Source organism: Macrobrachium rosenbergii, chromosome 14 (assembly GCF_040412425.1).
Source record: "Macrobrachium rosenbergii isolate ZJJX-2024 chromosome 14, ASM4041242v1, whole genome shotgun sequence".
In the NCBI taxonomy this organism is placed as follows: domain Eukaryota; kingdom Metazoa; phylum Arthropoda; class Malacostraca; order Decapoda; family Palaemonidae; genus Macrobrachium; species Macrobrachium rosenbergii.
The window spans coordinates 26,375,197-26,395,959 of NC_089754.1; the positions used below are offsets into that span (position 1 = coordinate 26,375,197).

General features: G+C 36.1%; 1 long non-coding RNA gene across 2 annotated transcripts; it reads right to left on the reverse strand.

The window, feature by feature from the left end:
• Window positions 1-788: 788 nt before the first annotated feature.
• Window positions 789-12,736, reverse strand: LOC136845823 (uncharacterized). 2 transcript variants are annotated; one of them, XR_010855268.1, is made up of 5 exons: window positions 12,596-12,736; window positions 7,869-8,116; window positions 6,207-6,392; window positions 5,030-5,227; window positions 789-1,351 (listed from the first exon to the last, which is right to left on the reverse strand). It is a non-coding gene; the product is annotated as an uncharacterized lncRNA (long non-coding RNA). The 2 variants fall into 2 exon arrangements; XR_010855269.1 differs by lacking the exon at window positions 789-1,351 and having other exon boundaries at window positions 3,446-5,227.
• Window positions 12,737-20,763: the final 8,027 nt, after the last annotated feature.

Sequence of the window (20,763 nt, forward strand, 5' to 3'; positions counted from 1 at the left end):
CAGGACCTTTCTAGTGAGTCTAGATATTGATTCGGGACCTGCTACTCAAGATGCTCTGAAGTCTCCACTCCAGAGATCTGATTCGGGAGAAGTCTCAAGATGCACTGAAGTGTCTCTACTCCAGAGATTTGATTCGGGAGAAGTCTCAAGATGCACTGAAGTGTCTCTACTCCAGAGATCTGATTCGGGAGAAGTCTCAAGATGCACTGCACTGATTCGGGAGAAGTCTCAAAATGCACTGAAGTCTCTAGAGTCAAGATCTGATTCGGGAGAAGTCTCAAGATGCACTGAAGTCTCCCAGAGATCTGATTCCTCAAGATCTCTCCACGGAGATCTGATTCAGGAGAAGTCTCAGATCAAGATCCACGCCAGAGATCTGATTCTGGAGAAGTCTCAAGATGCCATTCCTTCTCTGATTCACCTTCTAGTCAAGATGCACATTCTTCTCTAGACACCTTCTCTTATCTCCCAGATTGTCATTTTCAAGGCTCTCTACACCTTGTCTTTTCTTCAGCTGTAATTTTTACACAGCGATGATCTTCTCTGTTGCAGTTCAGAGGACTACTATGGTCGTGGTACATTCCTGGTGCTTCTATCTTCTAGAACGTCACTACCAGAACTCCCTACAAAAAAAAAAAAAAAAATTATATTTTAGTTTAGTTTGGCTACTGAGCTGGTTAACAGCTCTCCTAGGGCTGGCCTGAAGGGTTAGATTTATTTTACGTGGCAAAGAACCAACTGTTACCTAGCAACGGGACCTTACGTAACAGCTGTAGTCCTCTCTCTAACTGTGGTACACTTCACTACCTGGGCTCCCTGCAGAAGTCGTCCTCTCTTAACTAACATTCTTGATGGTTTTTTAATCTCCCATAACGTCATTTTCAAGATTCTCTACAAGTAATCCTCCCTCGGACTGCATTTCTTGTATTTTATTTCAACGACACTTTTAAGACTTCTTTTCTCTGGCTGCAGTTCTGAACATGGCTGATGGCATTTATCCTAGAATGTCACTTTTGGGTCCTCTACTGGAGTTATACTAGTAGTATTCATCTTTTTAGCCATATTCTGACACACTATTCATGCCTTGTACTCCCAGAACCTCGTCTTGATGACCTCCTTGTACTGAAGTAGTCCTCACTACATCTCTGGTTTTGGTCCAGTGCTGATGCCTTTATCTCTCTCTCCCAGAACGTACTTTTGATGCTTGAAAATTCTGAAGCTTCATTCGCAACTTAAAATCCTGCATCTTCCCATGATGATAAGCTTCATTGTGATTTTGTTAACTTCGATAACATTCTGCTGCTTGAGATGCTGACATGCCTTTGCTGAACATTCGCAGCTGCTGCTGATCCTGGGAAAAATTTTTTTAATATATATTTATGATTCAATGAAGTTTAAACACTATCGATCAAGACGCTTTAAAAATTATCTGCTGACATTCTTGAAAGGCCAACGACTACTTGTAGTTTTGCACTTTGAAAACCAAGCTAATTATATCTGCTGAACTGTAATGATTTTTGTAAGACGTTACCATCAAATAAAGGTTTTGCTAATATTTTCCCCCGTGAATTATTTTAAGCAAAATATTATTTGTAGACGAAGAAAAATTACAGACCACCTAAACAGCATTTAAAAAAAATAGTTGAGCAAAATAACTATGCAGCAGGTGGAATACAAAACAGATCTCTTTCAGCAAACCAAGTACTAAAAACCAGGCCACAAACACTACAAAATAGTAAATCTTAACAAGATCTCTTTCAGCAAACCAAGTACTAAAAACCAGGCCACACAACACTCTCAGGCAGGAACACGTACCTAATCTTAATACTAAAACCACGTTGACTTGAGTCTCCTGCAGTAAGAATCTTGCCTCATGCCGGGTGAAAGAAATTGGCCTTCAAAACTAAAAAGGGGCTCAAATATATTTGCAATATTTTATAGCAATGTTATGAAAAACATACATTACTATTGCAGGGTGAAATACAAAGTGGCAGGAGACCAAAAACTAAATCCAGTGTAGCAATAAAAGTTAATTCAGCATAATACGAGGCCAAATGAAAACCGCAATTTGTATTAGAGCGTGAGAAACTACATTCCAAAGAACGCAGACAAAATTTTTTGCTTGTTGTAACCCTGCTAACACTGCCATAGAAGGCGCCAGGCTCCAACAATGTTGCAGTGAAGAATCAAGAACTGTGATGCAAAATAGCAAGAATGTATTACTGCATACTCTATAATCTAATTTTTGAAAAGGGCTTGCTGAAAGTATTACTGAAGTTCGAAAAAAATTCAGTCATTGTGTTATAAGCATTATACTTAAATGAAATCGAAAAACCTTCGATCATTATGCTATAAGCATTATGCTAAAATGAAAGTTTTAAAAACTTTGGACTTATTCCAGTACTATAAATCCCATAGTACCTGAGGAACATAAATCCTCATGGATATCCGTATTCCTTTACCAGAACCTAGTCAGATCCTGACGAGTTCCTACATCCTTGAATGATACGGTATAAAGAGAAGTACTTTCAAGACTTAAAACAGGAAGTTACAGACAGCTTCCCATCGAGGAAGGTAGAAAGATGCTCTTATCCGATACAAACTATCCTTCCAAGGCAAGGTAATTTAGTGGATTTGGAGCACTGATATAAGGGAAATGCCTGGTATCCTGTTTGCTAGGGCACAACTCTATAAGGGAAATGCCTGGTATCCTGTTTGCTAGGGCACAACTCTATAAGGGAAATGCCTGGTATCCTGTTTGCTAGGGCACAACTCTAAAGCAATAAGTTGACAAGGTGAAGTCTCCTTATTTGGACAAGTTGCTGGTACATGCTTTTTATCTTGAATTGTATTTTCAACTGCATAAAGGGTAGTTTAGTCTCAAGACACATTTCAGTATTTACACGAGATAGCCTTGGGGTCCATTTGGAATCAGTACTTACAGCATAACTACTTGCCAACACAAAAATATACAGTCATTAAAAAAAATCAGCAAGCTGAACACTTCCTACGCCACATTGAAAGTACCTAATTTCCTGAAAGCTAAAACACTGTGGTACCTGTAACAAGCTCCTGCTAAGGTAATCTAAACATTTAAAAGCCTGTTTCATTAAAAAGCAGATGCTTGGAGCAGTTTTTAGTAATGATTTTATTACGTATTTAATGATTTTGGAATTTACTAAAACTTCTCCAGATATGGCAAGTTGTTACATTATGAAGTTCTGTGGTAGAAGGGCAACCAAGTCCTTTGAGACCACGAAAATATTTCTACAGAATTCTTTTCTCTGCAGTAACCTTCAGAAAACAAGATATTGTTCAGTACTACTAACACCTAAGTTTCCTATTAAAAGAGCATCAGTAGGGTAAGGTTAGCATATTAGAAGCCGGAATAGTTTTCTTCAAAACACTGTTAAACGATTATGGAAGGAAAAATTACAACCAGATACATAATCAACCGTTCTTGCAAGTTATCAATATACAGTTAAAAAAGGAGAAACGGAGACCGTAAGGTTTAGTAATTGCAAACCACATATGTCTCTAAACAGTCGAGAACCCTTGACATTCCAGGGCATTTCAAGCTACAGACTTATATGGGTAAATTCAGTTGGAACAACAACTTGACAATCAGAGCTGAAAACAGTCAATCTAGGTCGAGTGGTACAAGGAAGTCGATGCTGTTAGCAGAGTAACTTATGTTGTTTAGTTTAACCACATTCTTCATATGTACACTTCAGTATACCTCCAAATTCAAGCATTCATGAGCAAAACTTCCTTTTAAGAGTTTGCCTAATTTTTCAGTGGATGACCTTAAAATACTTGCATGTCATTTCCATTACATTGAACTTCTTGAAAGGTAATTACAGAAAGCAAAACTTCAAAATGATTAAGCGGTGCCAATGCACTCTAACAACACTCCTGTTTCAATGTTTCCTTTACCTTTGACCTTACTCATTTTCATGTCCGCCAAATCTGAGGTAAATAACGAATCAGTTAAAACCTTACTAATCAAAATAAAAAAAACGCCAAATTTAGTCCTTTCTAGTCAAACTAAGCATTGATTGATACATCAAACCATGCATATAAAACTATCAAACTGTAAGCCATAATACCCAGCAGCTAAATCCTTACTAATCAAAATAAAAAACAAATTTAAATTTACCTTTCTAGTCAAACTATGCATTGAATGATACATCAAACCATGCATATAAAACTGCTATCAAACTGTAAGCCATAATACCCAGAATATACACACACAATTCTAGGCTATTTTCCTTTTAACTTGTAATCTTGATCGGGTTGAACTGTAACTGCCTTTTAGCCAATTATCCACGAAATTTTCATTATTCCACAGCTTGGTTCAATATGGATTTACAAGGCAGTTACTTCTATACATTACCAAAAAAAAACAAAAAACTCTGTAAACTGGAAATTTTGCCGACATTACCATTAATGGGGTTTATATATGAAGACGCTACCACTGAAGTTACCGACATACCAAAAATGAAACTCGAAATAAACACTAAATCAACAATCTCGACTGAAAATATTAAACATACTAAAGTATACTTGAATTGTTGGTCCTCACTGAGAATTAAATAAGGCTGTGAAACAGCGGGCTCCATCTATTAAGACCTCTGAAGATTCCTCCTAAGTCATCTAACCCCAGTTTCCATAATGTGCAACCTATATGTTTCCAACTGGCCTACTAACTCTGAGGACAAACTTTAAAGGGACAGAATTGTAACCAAATGCATCTGTTACTAATTAATGACCGTAAATTACTAGTATACCTAGGCAGTAAGTCTTTTCCATTTGGATTAGCATCAACTATGAACCTCTAAGGTTGTGTTAGTTGTAATATGCTACAGCTATCAAAAGCCTACAATTACCAAGAACCAAGGCTTAAAAGTTATTTGTAAAATTAAACACCAACGCCAAGATGAAAAATAGACTTCAAAACAAGAAACTTGGACAGTTCTTGCACAGAAGAGATTAAGTACTACAAAATTTTGAATAGTGATTCACTTACAACTACAAGTTACCAATTCCAGTATCATGTCAACAGCATTCTAACTTCAGCAGAAAGCCTGTCTCTTTTCATCGAACGTGAAGGTCAAGTGTTTCAAGCAGTCTCTTCACAACATGCAAATATCAAGACATCAGTTTTCGATTTGTAGGCCCATATCTCTCCTTGAATTATCCATATACTTCAGGCTGGTACATCAGTCTGCAAAGAAAAACTTGTTTTAGCAATACATGGCAAGTACTACAATCTCCTTATATTTAAATTTAATTTTCAGGTCGTTACTGAAATTCGAGTTTCCATGTGCCTCGGTTTTCATTCAGCGAAGAATTGATTTGGGAAATTTCATACTGGTTGATATTCATTTCTGTAAATTACTCAGAATCCTCACAGCTACATTTTTCTCCAGATTTTTGTTATAAGTTCCATAATGTGATGTTGCAAAACTCCTTTATCTCGTTCCCTCAAAACATTTATTTCCCTCAAAACAAGTATTTAACAGTTTTAAAGAAAATTTACCTGAACAAGTTTTTCACTAATTTTGCGGTAAACATATAAACTTTAAAGTAAATATAAGTCATTGATCAACGTATCGTCCTAAATGGATGTTTAAAATCAGACTTCCGTTTCACGTAGCCTAGTAAATTTGATTACGTTAGGTAATTAGGTGCATTTTTGGAGGCCCTTCTGACGACTCGTAACGACAGTTAGTCCGGTTAAAAGTTATTTATACCCCAAATGTGAATGTTCACAATCGGTGGTAGACTTGGTCAAAATCTCAATGAGCATTACAGAAAAATATCATTCGAAAACTCTGTGATGCTCTGCACTAATTTAGAAAGCCTTAAAACTGAGGCTCGCTCAATTACAACGGTCTTTAGCCAAAAAGAGCTCGTGCTTTTATGAACTACCGTAAATTAGGAATTGCGAAGCAGATTAATACCACAAGTGAACAAAGCTTAAACTTACACTTCAATATAACCTTTAATTAGTTTATGATCTCACCGTGTTGTCTACGATATCTTTCAATTATACGCCCTTGTTTCTGCAGTGCAGTTCTTCAAAGTTACAGCATATTCAATAATATCCATTGGCCAGTTTACGCCGCCTTAAATGTAAACTAGATCTTTCGCCTATACCTTAGTCTAAACGTTAACCAAAACTGCATTATTAATGCACTTACGTTTAACGTGTTAACTTCGGGAATACATAAATGGTATTCAGTTTCGGATTCAACAGAACAACTGTCTCTCTAAGGCATCCAAACTTGCAGAAAAAGTGGTTCAAGATCCCTCTTCTTAAGAAAATTTGTTCAGCTTGCAACTGAAGCAGATTTTCAAATAAACTTTGACATTGCCACAGTTCTCTCCTGTGAAGAAAAAAAGAGCACTTGAATTTGTCAATTAGCTAGCAAAACCTCAGTAAAAAAAAATGAAAACTCTAGTCAAGTATATTTAGGGCTAGAAACAGTATACACATTAAAGTTAAAAAAATACTCTAAAGGTAATATTAGCTCTTGATATTTCTCGTTATTGTGTGCCATGGTGAACTGAATTGAATATAGAATTTAGGCCAAAGGCAAAGCACTGGGACCTATCAAGTCATTCAGCGCTGAAACGGAAATTGAGTCAAAGGTTTGAAAGGTGTAACAGGAGGAAAATTTCGCAGTTTCATTATGAATCAATTGTTATGAGAGGGTGGAAAGCAAGATGGAAGAAAGAGAAAACGAAAGGAGGTACAGTAAAAGGAACGAAAGGAGTTGCAGCTAAGGGGGCCACAGGCACACTACAAAGAACCTTAAGTAATGCCTACAGTGCACCGCATGAGGTGGACTAAAAGCACTATTCCCCTACGGAGTCCGTGTGCCATGGTGTGTGTAAAATGTGTGCACAACTTTCTTTTCTCGAACCCTTGAAAGGTAGTATAAATTTACAAGCATTCTACAGGTTACCATAAGCACAACGTGTTCTCAAGAGTTCTGTTCTTCCGTTGTCCGAGTCCTATAATATGTTTGTACCATAAACGAAAATTTTTCGACTCCACCTTAAGATACAGTTTACAATCTTGGTCAAGTTTAAAAACTATTTACCAAAACCAAATTTCGTTGAAACTCATTATATCGCCCTTATAACGCCACTTAAAAACCATTTTCATTAGAATTTTCCTAATCTATAATAGGCGCTTCTAAGAGCCATTTATCGAAAGAAAAACTTTGTTCCAGGGGTTGAAACAAAAACTTCTGAAACCTATTTAATAACAACAATAAACTCATTGTGTCTAACCTAGAAGACTTGCACACGAACAACATTGCCATAAATTTATAGCTTGTCTTTAGAATTATTCTATCTAAACTACCAGGGTGTTTAGGAAAATGGAAGCTTTGCAATGTATTACACCGACCAATCATTGGCAGTTGAATAAAACCGAGAATTATAATCACGAATATATCCATCTGCGGGTTATCTTGGAATATACGTGAAAAATGCGTACCTTATATATCAGTCAGTTTGCCATACTACAGGCAATTCAACAGGAATTCAAGCTCCCTTGTACCATGACGATATTTTTCACAAAATCCAACAACTTACTTGTTGCAATTGATTTAAAAACTAAACAGATATTGTGGCCGATTGCTCAGTTTCATAATTTCACTTAAGATTTTCCCACCAGATTATTTGCAAGCTTTCTTGCTGTCATCAACAGCCATAAAGACTGGGCTCCCTCAGTTCAGCAGATTGTTGTGCTACTGCATTACAGACGCCATGGAAGTGGAATTGGAAGATTAATACCACGAGGGAACTAAACGCCAAAAGTACCACTTTTAAAAATTAGCTTAAGTCCTCACCTTGTTGCATAAGATGTCCTTTAATAACACTTCTCGTTCCCGCAATGAAAATCTTCCAGGTTACGACATGTCCTTTAACATTCATTGGTTCTGTTAGATCGCCTTTGATGTTAACTCCAGACCTTACCCAACTGGAAATTAAGCAGTATTCTATGGTACACCCAGAACTCTGCCCTTCTAGAATAATATCTGTTTCCACTATGAGTCTTATATTCAAGGCTGAAATGTCTCTTCCAATCCTACTTAACCTGTAAAAGTAAGTTACACCATTATATGACAACTACTACAAAACCCAAATAAATTTAGTTAACAGAAATAAAAGTTGAGAAAACGTTATACAATTTTAAACTTAAGCCTTAGCCCCTTTTGTGACTTATAAAAAACTACTGCAGTAAAAAGTAATTAAAAAAAATTGTCATTTATATATGACGAGCCATAGATTTTTTTTAGTACAGATTATTCAACAACTAGCTTGCTGAATCAAATTTGAGAAAAAACCTAACCTAGGTATTCTGGCAATTTGTTTCATTCCTTAATTTACTTAAGTTACACAGCACTTTCACACTGTTTTAAAGCTTTCCATAAAGCGCTGGGGCAAGAAAAATTAATTGAATTGAACAATAAATTGTACTTTAGCTCACATTACAACAGTATTCATCTGAATTAGTTAACAGTTAGGATTCGACTTCAATTAACCATTTTACATTTAAATAACTTAACCGCAGGCTCTTCAGCTAAAATATGCTACGACATTCATCAGTAAGCATTCTTAGCAGTATATGCAAAATCAAAGACCAATGAAGTCTTAAAAAACAACCATCTGATTCTCCGGTATTATTTCACTTATGGGCATTAATTGCTTTCAACATAAAATATAGGTTTTTCTGTTGTATTATGATGTGATTTACATGATTTTGATTTATTTCCATCGCAAATGAATACTTATCCTTCAATGATATACTGTATAGTTAATAAAATTACGACTTGTCAGAATACTGCACCCCCTTAAAAAAACTGTAATCAGTAAACACAGTTTTGCCGTATTAGCTATGGAGAGGGGGATTCTATCATTTGCCCACTATTCATTTGCGATGCATCATTCAAATCACATCATAATACAACAGAAAAACCTATTTTTATGTTGAAAGTCATAAGTGAAATAATACCGTTCTCCCCTCTATGCATCTTCTACAGTTTAGTCATGTTTTCGTTTTGGCTGCAGACAACATAACCACTCACTATGTCTATTTATAACTTCGCCTGCTGCTAAAACACTCCTCCATGCATAGCCCACGTGTACAAAACATTTTCATGTAGTTAGTAAATTAGACATTATAATCCTACAAAATCTTCAGTTCGTCGAAAATTGTCACTTGTGAATAAATTATATTTTTTTTTTTACAATGCAATAGTCTTGCCATCACAGGGTCTTACTGCAAAGAACAGCCCTTATGGATATACACCCCAGTAACAAAGGTTACGACGTGCACTAATACCTCAAGAGAACTGTAAGTCTAAAGTTTCATTCAAAAACAGCTTGATTAGTCTTTCTTCTCAACTTTTTTTTTTAGCAATGAACATTTGCCAGGTTACGATATAAACGTATGGGTTGTGTTAGCTCTCCTTTGATGTAAACTTAACAGGCTGTTCCCGACTGAGTCGAGTACTACTCAAAAGTAGACTCAAGAAAATGGGACTTCCGTTATTAATGCAATTGTCATTTTGAGGCCTTCATTCTTATTTAAATTTCATACGATCCAATAAGTATTTAATCTGTAAAAGGAAGTTCCAAGGATTTTGTGCATGAAGCGTTCAACCGGAGTAGCCCAGTGGCGTATCTAAGGGAGGGGGACGGAGGGACCGTCCTCTCCGGGCGGAACTGTCAGGGAGGGGGGGTTGGCTTTTTTTGAGGAAGTCTGGTCTGGCATAATTCTAGATTTTTTTTAGCATATTTCGTCTAATCGGAACACTGAACAGCGATTTATCGACTCTGCTGCTGGACAGTAAGCGATTTTTGACAACGGCAACCCTGGTTAAATAAATGATTGAGATGTTAAGGCTTAAAATGTGTTTTAATTTTCACCACTTTAAGTTACGCCACCGGAGTAGCCCCTTTAAATTGCATATCAAAAAGTTAAAACCATCCTCAAAACAGTCCATTTTAACTTTTAAAAGGTGGTTTGTTCAAAACTAACATTTTTATTAAAACTCTTGATACGACCAGTCAGTATTGCATTCATCTAGCCTAGGACTACAGTATAAAAACTACTAAAATTTATTTTTCTAAAGAAAAACTCTCCCACCCTGTCACGATGGTCAACTTTAAATGCTGAAAAACCATAACAATACCTTACCAAACCATGCTGATCTACATGAAGTTTAAATAGACCAGCAATTTCGTAACATAGAGCAACGGCAAATAAACCACGAAGGATCGAGAGCAAGTCTCCACACAGGCAAATTTTGTACCAGAGTTAATAGGCATTACGGGCATAATACTAAAATACACAGCTCTCATACCATTTCAAAGACCAATTAACATTTTAGAGATATCAAATCTAGATTTGAATGCTTCAAATTTTCTGTGGTCTTTATGTTACAGGTACCCTGATGAAACTGCTGATGATCGGCAAGTAACCAGTCAAAGTGTAGGAAACATTAAGGGATTTCAATACCTATGTCCCAAACAATTAGACACGCATGTAGCTAAATATGGCTATATTTTTGCTAACACTGTGACTGGTGAAAAAGACCAGTCCATGAAAAGTTTATGACACTATATTTATGCCCAAATCATGGATTACCCATCTCTGGTTGTCTTCTCTATTAGCCTAATTACAGAAGTGGTAACAAGATGACATGCCTGGATATTTATCTCGTTAATACGGCATTTGAAATATACATCAAGTCTCTGCAACAACATTTCATCGGCCTATCAGGAGCAAGGTGGAGGCTTCAGTTGCTTCAGCCTTTGATAATAATGCACAGTCACCCATTCCGGTTATGACCATTCAATTCATCTCATCCAAAATAATTCTGATATTACTGGTCACGCTGTTACAAAGTGCTGGCAAAAAAGACTTCACCTTCATAATGAAAGAGCCAGCTATACAGATGTTACCTTTCAAGAAAAATCTCCAGTAGCCAACAGTCAAATCCAATACTTTATCCTGACCGGTGAAGATTCTGCCAAACACGTGTTAAAGATCTATCATTAAAAGATCGTGCTTGCAACATTCAATCCATTCATATTACACCCATCCTTCCCTTTCTTTCAAACAAATGTCTTGATATAAGGCTCATTCAGTAACGTCTTATTCAAGCAGAATTAAAAAAAAGACACGGCTAAACATGTTTTGAGTTTTACTTTATTGCTATATGTTCACCTGTTTCTTACTGTTTCGATGAAACGTATCTGATGGAGTCTACACTACAGCTGCTCCTATCAGGGAAGGTTAACTCGTTTACGGATTACGGCTGCAGCCTTTTTATGTTATTTTTGCAAAATTGTGGGACTAGTTCACCACCTTCCCTCAATTAATGGATTTCACTGACGTAGTTTCTAAAATTTTATTAAATAGTTTTCATTTCATATTACGAGCTACTTCGATTGTGCAAGCAAAATTCATTCTTTCGAAATCATGCTCCTAACCGTAATGTGTTTTTAACAGCCTCATTACATCTCTATAATGTGATATGGTGTAAAACTAACATTCTAGCCAAGTTTAATTTCATGTGAATATCATATCTGAAAGGGACTAAAACTTAAGGCAACTGCTTATCAATTCAGCTACATACAGCTCTGAATACCATTACACTCTTCCCGACCAAATATCTTTTTCAAGTACAAAATATTTATGTTCAAACTGTTTCATGGAAGTCAAAGTACCCAAAATCTTATGCTTCCCAAAGTAAAATGTTGCTGTGAATCTGTGGATACCTACACTGAAAACTTAAATTTTAAGATAGTGCACTAAATGCAAGAATTAACATCAATTGCAAGAAACTTCACCAAGCTCAAGATTTTAAAAGTTACATAGTATACTAAAATTTTGTCGCAATATCGAACTTAGAGTATATAACATTAAATGCTATAATTTAGTCACATTGTTGGTTTCCATTTTATTCTTAAAGCGGGTGGAGGCCAATGATTAACCATTTTCCTTTTTTTTTGGGGGGGCGTTGGCGGTTTTTTGATGATTAATGCCATGATGGCCTTAAGTTTTACTTCAATACCCTAGTCTGGGTATTTAAAATTTATGATAGCTCCAGTTTATGTTGCAGTCAAAGCACGACTCAAGAACGATCAACCACGGTATCCCTAAATGTAAACTATCGTTATTAACTACTTTGCATAAAACCGGAAAATTGAGCAAAAGGAACTGTTCAGATAAAATACATAATCTTGAACGCAAATGTTCACACCACTACGGGCATTTTGGCTCGTGCCATAATCCTACATCAATACATGTTAGGCCTTGAGACTAGGGTATAACAACCGATGCACTTAACGGCCGTGAACATTTCAAGGACCCTTTCAGAATTACGCAGGATAACTTAACAGCAGGACCACCCAAGTGACAACTCCCTAATATCAATAGGAAATCTAACATCGCTTTTTCGTGAAGACTACACCTGACCTTACTGACCATGGACATCACTTTTCCGTCTTACCATGAAATTACAGCCATTGGCTTTCTAGCCGCTATCAGACAAATTATACTTACATCATCCGTCCTCGGAGTATGAAAAAATTATCATAAATTCTTAAACATCGGTTGAAACAAAACTACACAAAACTCTACTTTTGTACTCGTACTCAGGTCTTCAGCTATTCACTAGCTTCTTTGGCACTGTTTTCGTGCGCAAATGGTAAACAAACGGCTCCGACGGTCCAAGAAGCGAAACAAGGAATCGGGAGAATGTTTTTACGTAACAAGCAACGCAACGGCGACATCTGTTGAATAAAAAATAGAAACAACCAAATGCTTTAAATCACTACGAAAACGTAATATGTAAGATGAATTACATAAACGTATACCAAATGAGTTCTTTCAAAACCTTAAAAGCTGTGAACGTCTAATAAAAAAGTTAACCTATTGACGAAAAAGTTATTCAAGAAAATTTTAAATCATGTCTGACAGAGAAAAGGGGCCTGAATGACGTAGAACAAGAATGTCTTGGAAAATAAACATAGTTGATGTTGATAATGGATGATGATTTAAAGCTGCAAAATATTAAGGAGAGGAGTTTGAATCATTTCTGTTAGCCTTTCCTTCATCCTTTACTCCTAATCATTTATGCTGAAATTTGAAGCATACTTTTATACTTGAGGGATATTTTCACTTTCCCACAATATACAAGTACTGCAAGAATTAGTATGCCTGATGACGTAACTTGTTTTCAGAAAGTCTCATTTGAACTCGCAAATGCAGTTTATAAAATGCCCTTTGTCATCGTTGTGAGGACTTTGATTGCATTTTTCGACTTGACAATCACCATACTAAGGGATAACATCTCACCTTTATATTGCAACTGATAATGAAATGTCAGAGGACTCCTAATAAGCTTAAACGCCCTTAGAAGTGGTTGGCATGCCGCGAGAATGGAGGATTTTAATTTGATCTACAGATGAGGCACAGTATTCCACGAGGAGCTACGATATACTGTTTACAGACATGGCTCTGAGAACTGTAGGGGGAATGGAGGTCGTCATCAATGACGTTTGAATGGTTAGTTACATAACCCTTTCTTCTTTATTAACGAAAATCTTTTGTTTATATTTTTATAACAATAAACGGTTTATTCAATTTTGATTTCATTTTGGGATGACTAACCCAAGTACCTGTTTAGAAAGATGCATACAAAGGGTTTAACTGAACTAGAATGTAATGGGTGGATGAAAGTTTCTGACCCAGGTAAATTAGAACTAAAAATATTTGAAGAAATCATGCTGTGATTTTTGATGGAGTATATTTTCTCACTTTTTTTATTCGTTTTTAATGAGCAATGCAGCGAAACAGCTGGCGCTTGGGAGGTATCAATCTTCCATATTTGTCTTTTTTGCTTTTCAAAATTTCGATGCTCCGTTGTCTAAGTTTCCGATTTTACTAAAGGTCAAAGTCAATAAGAAACTAAAAAATATATGAACAATAGTATCCTCCTAATAATATCATGCAGACAAACAATGACAGTAACACTTGCAGCTACAGCAAGTGACAATAAGTAATCAAATTATCACTTTAAAAGCTTTGTTATTAACGGTACTTGTTCATTTCAGTCATTCTTGCAGGTTAGGATATCAATGTAAAATTGTAAAAACTTGACAATTATCCATTTATAAGAATTATGTCATGCATCCAGCTGTTGCTCGGAAATTCTGTTAATCGTAGTTTTAGCTATTTTATTCTGGCATGATTTACTTTTATTTATTTATTTATTTATTTATTTATTTATTTATTTGTTTATTTATTTATTTATTTATTTATTTAATTATTTATTTATTTATCGTTATTGCTCAGCAATGGATTCACTGGACTTTAATATGTGCTGTTCGATACTTACAGTTATCATCACTTACGACAAATCGTCGTCATAACGGCGAGAGCTTGCATCAGTATCAAGAAACTGTTTTCTTGTACTGTGTTATTGAAATCACTTGACCAGTTATACATTATGACAAAATGCTCTTTAATAATTTCAGGTTTCCTATTTAAACCGGAACGGTGCCTTTCTAACTGACTCTCTATTTATGAAACGATCCATCTTGATCATGTTTATGTACAGGACGAAGATAACATAACCTAATTTTTTAAAGAGTACTATAACAGTAACTTTTAACGTTTTCTTTGATAATTTAGTTTTGATATATAGAAAACGTATTTTCCTTGGTAACTAAATTATTTAACGATCAGTAACTTTTTCAAGAGTACGTCCTTTTATTTCCATGTAAAAAAAAAAAAAAAAAAAAAAATTTGCTACGCTAATGGAGCCTAAAGCATTTTAATTTGAAGGCTTATTATCTGCCAGAGATCTTGCATTGTAATTAAAACAGAAAACGAGAAAGAAAAACTTACAGTTAAGTTTTCCCGGCCCTACTCAACAGAAAGCGCTCTGTGGGACCCGCAAATTTATTTGTCCTATACACTGTAATGAAAAGACAATATAAGAGTTATACGGCGTACTTTATGTTAAAACGTCCAGTTTATAGAATCAAAGCACCTGGAAAGTAAGTCTTTAATATTTTCTTCAGTCCTCCTGATACCAGATGGGAGCTTATTGCACACTAACGGGGCTTTAAAATAGAAAACTAAAACCAACACTGGAAGTGCATCTTGTGTCATACAACTTGAAACCATCTATAGCTAGTCTTGTGTTGATTCTATTCTTTGGCTGTACTGTGCAGCAAGTCTTTCAAACATTAGACATCCAGTCTTGATATCATGTGAGCCATAACCCGTATTTTAAACAATATTCTAGCTTTGATTGCCAACTAATACAGGGGTAATCCTATCTCGAGATGCACCATTTCATCAATCTTGCCGCTCTGTATTATATATTTCTAATATATTCCGCATCTTCCTAATCTGTATCTTGGGTAGATTACGATAAAAAGAATTGTAATAGTCCACTCTATTAATGACACAATTTATCACTAGTTTTTTTAGTAGAACTCTCACAAACTTATCTTTTAACAAAGACAATATTTCTAAGATGATGGCTAGTAACCCTTACAACATTTTTATATGAGCACTTACAAATTACAATCCAGCAGCACACCTACTTCACGGACTTTATCAGTAATCAGGACGCAATTACTATTTGTATTCAGCTGAATATCACTAAGACTTCTCACGTTATATTCCTTACTCTGCAACGTGAATCCAGTTATATTTTCATTTAGTTTTAGCTGATGAAATGTCATCCATTCTTAACGCTGATCAGAACATCATTCAGTTTCTCGGTTTTGTAGTTCCTCATTGGACAGGTCGATATTGTTCTCGGCTAGCACTGTGCTGGGCCCGCGTTCGATTCTCCGGCTGGCCAATGAAGAATTAGAGGAATTTATTTCTGATGACAGAAATTCATTTCTCGCTATAATGTGGTTCTGATTCCACAATAAGCTTTAGGTCCCGTTGCTAGGTAACCAATTGGTCTTAGCCACGTAAAATAAGTCTAATCCTTCGGGCCAGCCCTAGGAGAGCCGTTAATCAGCTCAGTGGTCTGGTTAAACTAAGGTATACTTTTTCTCGGTTTTGTCCTCCATGTTGTTTATAAAGAAATAAGACAGGATTTCACCTACAAATATCTTGAACTTTTTCTCTTACCTCTGAGGCACATTTGACAATCCAGGTGTATATATACAAAATTGGATTGGACCTAATTTTTGGCGGATGGCAGTTATGTGTTAATACAGCATACAGCATATATGCTGATTGATACTACCGACAATATTTACTTGAAATAGTGGCGACATGTCGAAAAATCCTGGATGAAGGTCGATTATGAGATATGATATTTTCTCTACATGTTATTGGTAAGCTGACATTGTAGTGAAGAGAAGGTATGAACTCACGAAAAATACAAGCGACATAACACAAAAAAATATGAGCATCTGAGCTTAACACGCAAACAAGGATTCATTACAATTCTTACATTTTCTAACTAGAATTTCAATGTCCCTATCCGCAGCGGGCCAGGATGCATAAATTCTAGCAAATGACTTTGATCTTTTCATCTCTTGGTGGCCAGCACGTATTTCAGACAGAACTCTACTTTGGACCTTCGAGTAAATGTGAAATCACTACTCATGAACCTCTCAAAATACAATCTTGTATCACACTCATTTTATTCTAAATACCTTTGTACGGTTTACAGTCTGCTTAATTTGCACATAAATCTCTACCCGTAATTGAATTGAAATGGATATAGAATTCAGGCCAAAGGCCAAGCACTGGGACCTAATGAGGTCATTCAGCGCTGAAACGGAAACTGACAGTACAAGGTTTGAAAGATCTAGAACTGTCGAAGCAACTCCTTCGACAGTCCTAGGTCTTTCAGTCTGGTGTTTTGTCTATTAGTAAGTATGACCACGCATTTACGTTCCCCCATCTTGGACGTTAGCCTACTCTTTGGTATAATCAAACTGCTAATGTAATGTAGGTAAATCTGCTCTTAAACATACATTTGACAACAAAGGTTCATAGTCTCTGACCACTGCGAACCTTTTCCTACAATACAGATGCATGGGGAATTTGATTGCTCCATAGACCAATGATCAATCTTCCTTCTATATTTGTGAGTACTGTAATTTCCGCCTTGCTTAATACTCCAGAAGCAAATGCAATAGGTTTCTCTGTTCCATCTGGTATTACATATTCTAATATTGGTCATAAGCCTATGTCTGAGGTGTCACACACCAACTTTACTGGCAAATCCATTTGATGATGCACTAGGAATACGAGTGATATTATTTCTGTCTTGAGTCTTTCAAAGTATTTTAAATTCATTTGTTCAGTTTCATTCAACATCTTTATTCGGCAAACTATACTCTCTGTCTATCTGTAAGGTGAACTGGATTTTCAGCATCGTCCATTTCCTGTATTTCTAGGTTCTGCACTACCACAGGTGGAAGTTATAATTGTGAACACTACTTTTCTATTCTGTAAAATGGCAAATTTTCTACAAGATAGTAGCCATTAATCACCTTACCACAGTGGAAGTGTATCAGTGTTACTGTTCGAGGGATGCAATGTAATTTATTGCTGCCTACTTTTGTTTTGATGATTTAAGAGGCACGTCAATTTTTGTCCTTTGTTAGGGAATAGGACCTTAATTTTTGCCTTGAATGTGCCTCTCGCACAACCTGTAAATTTCTAGATGTGCATTATTCCCATCTACATTATACTACCTTGTGCTGAATTTTAAATATTGTAATAAACTCATGAAATCGAATCTACAAGTATAATTCCGCACATTTACCGTAAAGCTACCAAATATTTCTGAAAGTTTGCACACTGAACTACCTTTAAGTTCTAGCCAAACCCTCAGTCAGCAATTATAGAATTCTGGACAACGGTAACTCTTTTTAGTCCCGCATTCAACGGCTAGCAGTAGGTTTAGTTTCCCATGATATCAAAGGAAGCGGTCCTTTCATGCTCTGCTGGGATGTCTTGAGAAGATTGTCTTGGGATGTGGGTGACCACCTTAACCTTGGGTTATGGAGTCACCTCTCTACATGCAGATAACAGGAAAAATGCATACCTTTAAATTGCTTACTTTATCTAAGTTTGCAGCAAATAAAAAAGAAAGAACGATACTGGTCAAGACTCAAAATACAAAAAAAAAGAAACAATAATTCACACACTATTCTCTACAAGATAAGAGGAGTTAATGATCACATCATATAATGTATATATACACATATGTATATACATGTATACATATATATATATATATATATATATATATATATATATATATATATATATATATATATATATATGTGTGTGTGTGTGTGTACATGTGTGTGTGTGTGTGTGTGTGACAGAGAGAGAGAGAGAGAGAGAGAGAGAGAGAGAGAGAGAGAGAGAGAGAGAGAGAGAGAGAGAATCTTCTGCACAACTGAACCTGTCTTATTATTCCTGGAAAGCATCCATACATAAGCACATACCAGAGAGCTACAGCTAAAGAAAACGTAACAGTCCAGCGGGAACTGTTCGTGAGAACACGGTGGTACAAAAGGTTAACAAAAACGAATACTACGAAGATGATTAGGCATCCTAAGTATTGCGTATATTGTCCAGGTAATGAGTCTTGCGGGAAAGGATAATCGCGTAATATCCATGCTCTAGTGGATCTTCTCAGACGACTCGCTTTTCGGGCAATTGCAGGCTTGGGGTGAGGGACCTTCGATATGAACTTCGAGTGATTTGTTCCGCCATTTGAAGGTCTCATTCTAGTTGCCAAGGAGACTCGTAACAATTAAAAACTAATTCTATAGTACATTAAACTTTTGAAACACATACACACAACACGCTGGAAAACAGGATAAACTTGCCTGTGGATTAACAAAATTATACCATTATTCATTTACTTTGTTTGCGGTTCGAAAACTAAAATTTATGACTGTACCTTTATCATAGCATATTATCGTTACAGAATACTTTATCGGGCCTTGAAATATGTTAAAACTGCAAGAACACTGGCTTATGCACGTTTCTTTACGAGTTTTTTCTTCAGTCACGAGTATCTCTTACTTATTACTTACGATAATTTATCCATCATTCTACAGAAAAGAGGAATGAGACTTATTTTTAAATAAACTGCGAACTTCCAAATACTGAAATTATCTGTTTTACATTTACATTAATAAATAGCAATCTACGTAATATTTTTGCATTTTTCTTATATTAAAGTAAAACAATAATTAACAAGCATGCTCTGACTAGTCTTGTGGCATATTTTAGAGAGTAATTATCCTAAACAAGTAACGTAAAGAAAGACAGAAACAAAGTTCTTATCTGATTTATCCAGTATTGCTCAGCCGTAAACTGACTTAAAAATTATATGCTAAACCGCGAAGTAGATGCTGCTACACAGATAAAATTATTGTGACTTTAAATTACCCTATAATTCACCTTGGGAAGGTTTCGTTTTATGAAATTAAGACTGTCAAAATTCAAGCACTGGGGCATTCTCGACCGTTCTGGTCTTAGGACAGTGAAACGAGGGAGTTGGAGCGGTTGGACAGCAAGACAGAGATTCAGTAAACAAAGTAGATGAAGTATAAGGATCTAAAGGTGGAGAAAATCCTACAATTGCATTTGGATGTAACAGATAGCGAGGCTGGACAGCAAAACGAGAAAGGAAGTGGGAATGGAGGTATAGACTGAAAAGTAGATGCAGCTCTGGGCCGAAGGGACGTTGCAAACACCCTTTAATGGTTCTGCTGAGGTCCGAAATTCTTGTTATAATGTATAATTACTTTAGTGACTACAGTTTTCACCGTAATTCCAGTTATAAAAACTCACTAGTTTTCGAGGACGATTAAGTTTCTTGAGAATTTCATTAACTCTTGAACTAATTCATGATACATGATGTTAAATAGCACATTTTTATAGAGTCAAATTCTGTTAAGCTTTGGACAGTTTTACATTATCCTTGGTGCAGTTAAACTACTGAACAGATGAAAATCTGCTTGCTGAGGTGAGTTAGAACTTTAGTCGAGGTATGAAAAAAACTGAATAAAGAGATCCATCTGTAGTTTTTGCTGGATCGAAGAGCAAAATATCTTTTCATTAGCTTGTGTCACGTGCCATGATGGTTAAATGGGGTCTGGAATGGATGCTGCAACGCGGCAAAGTCTTTTCTTTTTATTATAAACTAAATGGCACTATGAGGCCAAAAGTTACCAGTGTTCTTATTTTAATTCCCGATATAGTAAAAATTTCATGTGCTCTCATTTTGCGCTGCCAAGAATAGTGAAAAACAACATTTTTGCAACTGCCCATAATACACCAAGTATATAATTCAATAGATTCCCAAAATCTACATCTGTAAAGCAAATTTTTTGCTTGCAAACTTTCATTTTATCGTTCTGTCAAGGTTTAAATAACATCAATATCTTAACATTCCTCATGTACGGCCGCCACTGGGCGAGACTGCGTGACGGCATAAAGCAAATTGGATCTAAACTGACTAACCATTATTTGAGCGACATTTCTCCCATGCCTCTCTCTCTTTCTGTCTCATTAAGTATAAACCAACCATCCTTTAATTTCATTCACTTCCGTCACCCCGCCCGGCATGACTCCCTTAAAACTGGTGAGAGTAACTCTTCGCCTCAACAACAGGTGAGCCAAGAAAAACGAGAGACAGTCCTAGAAGGTGGCAG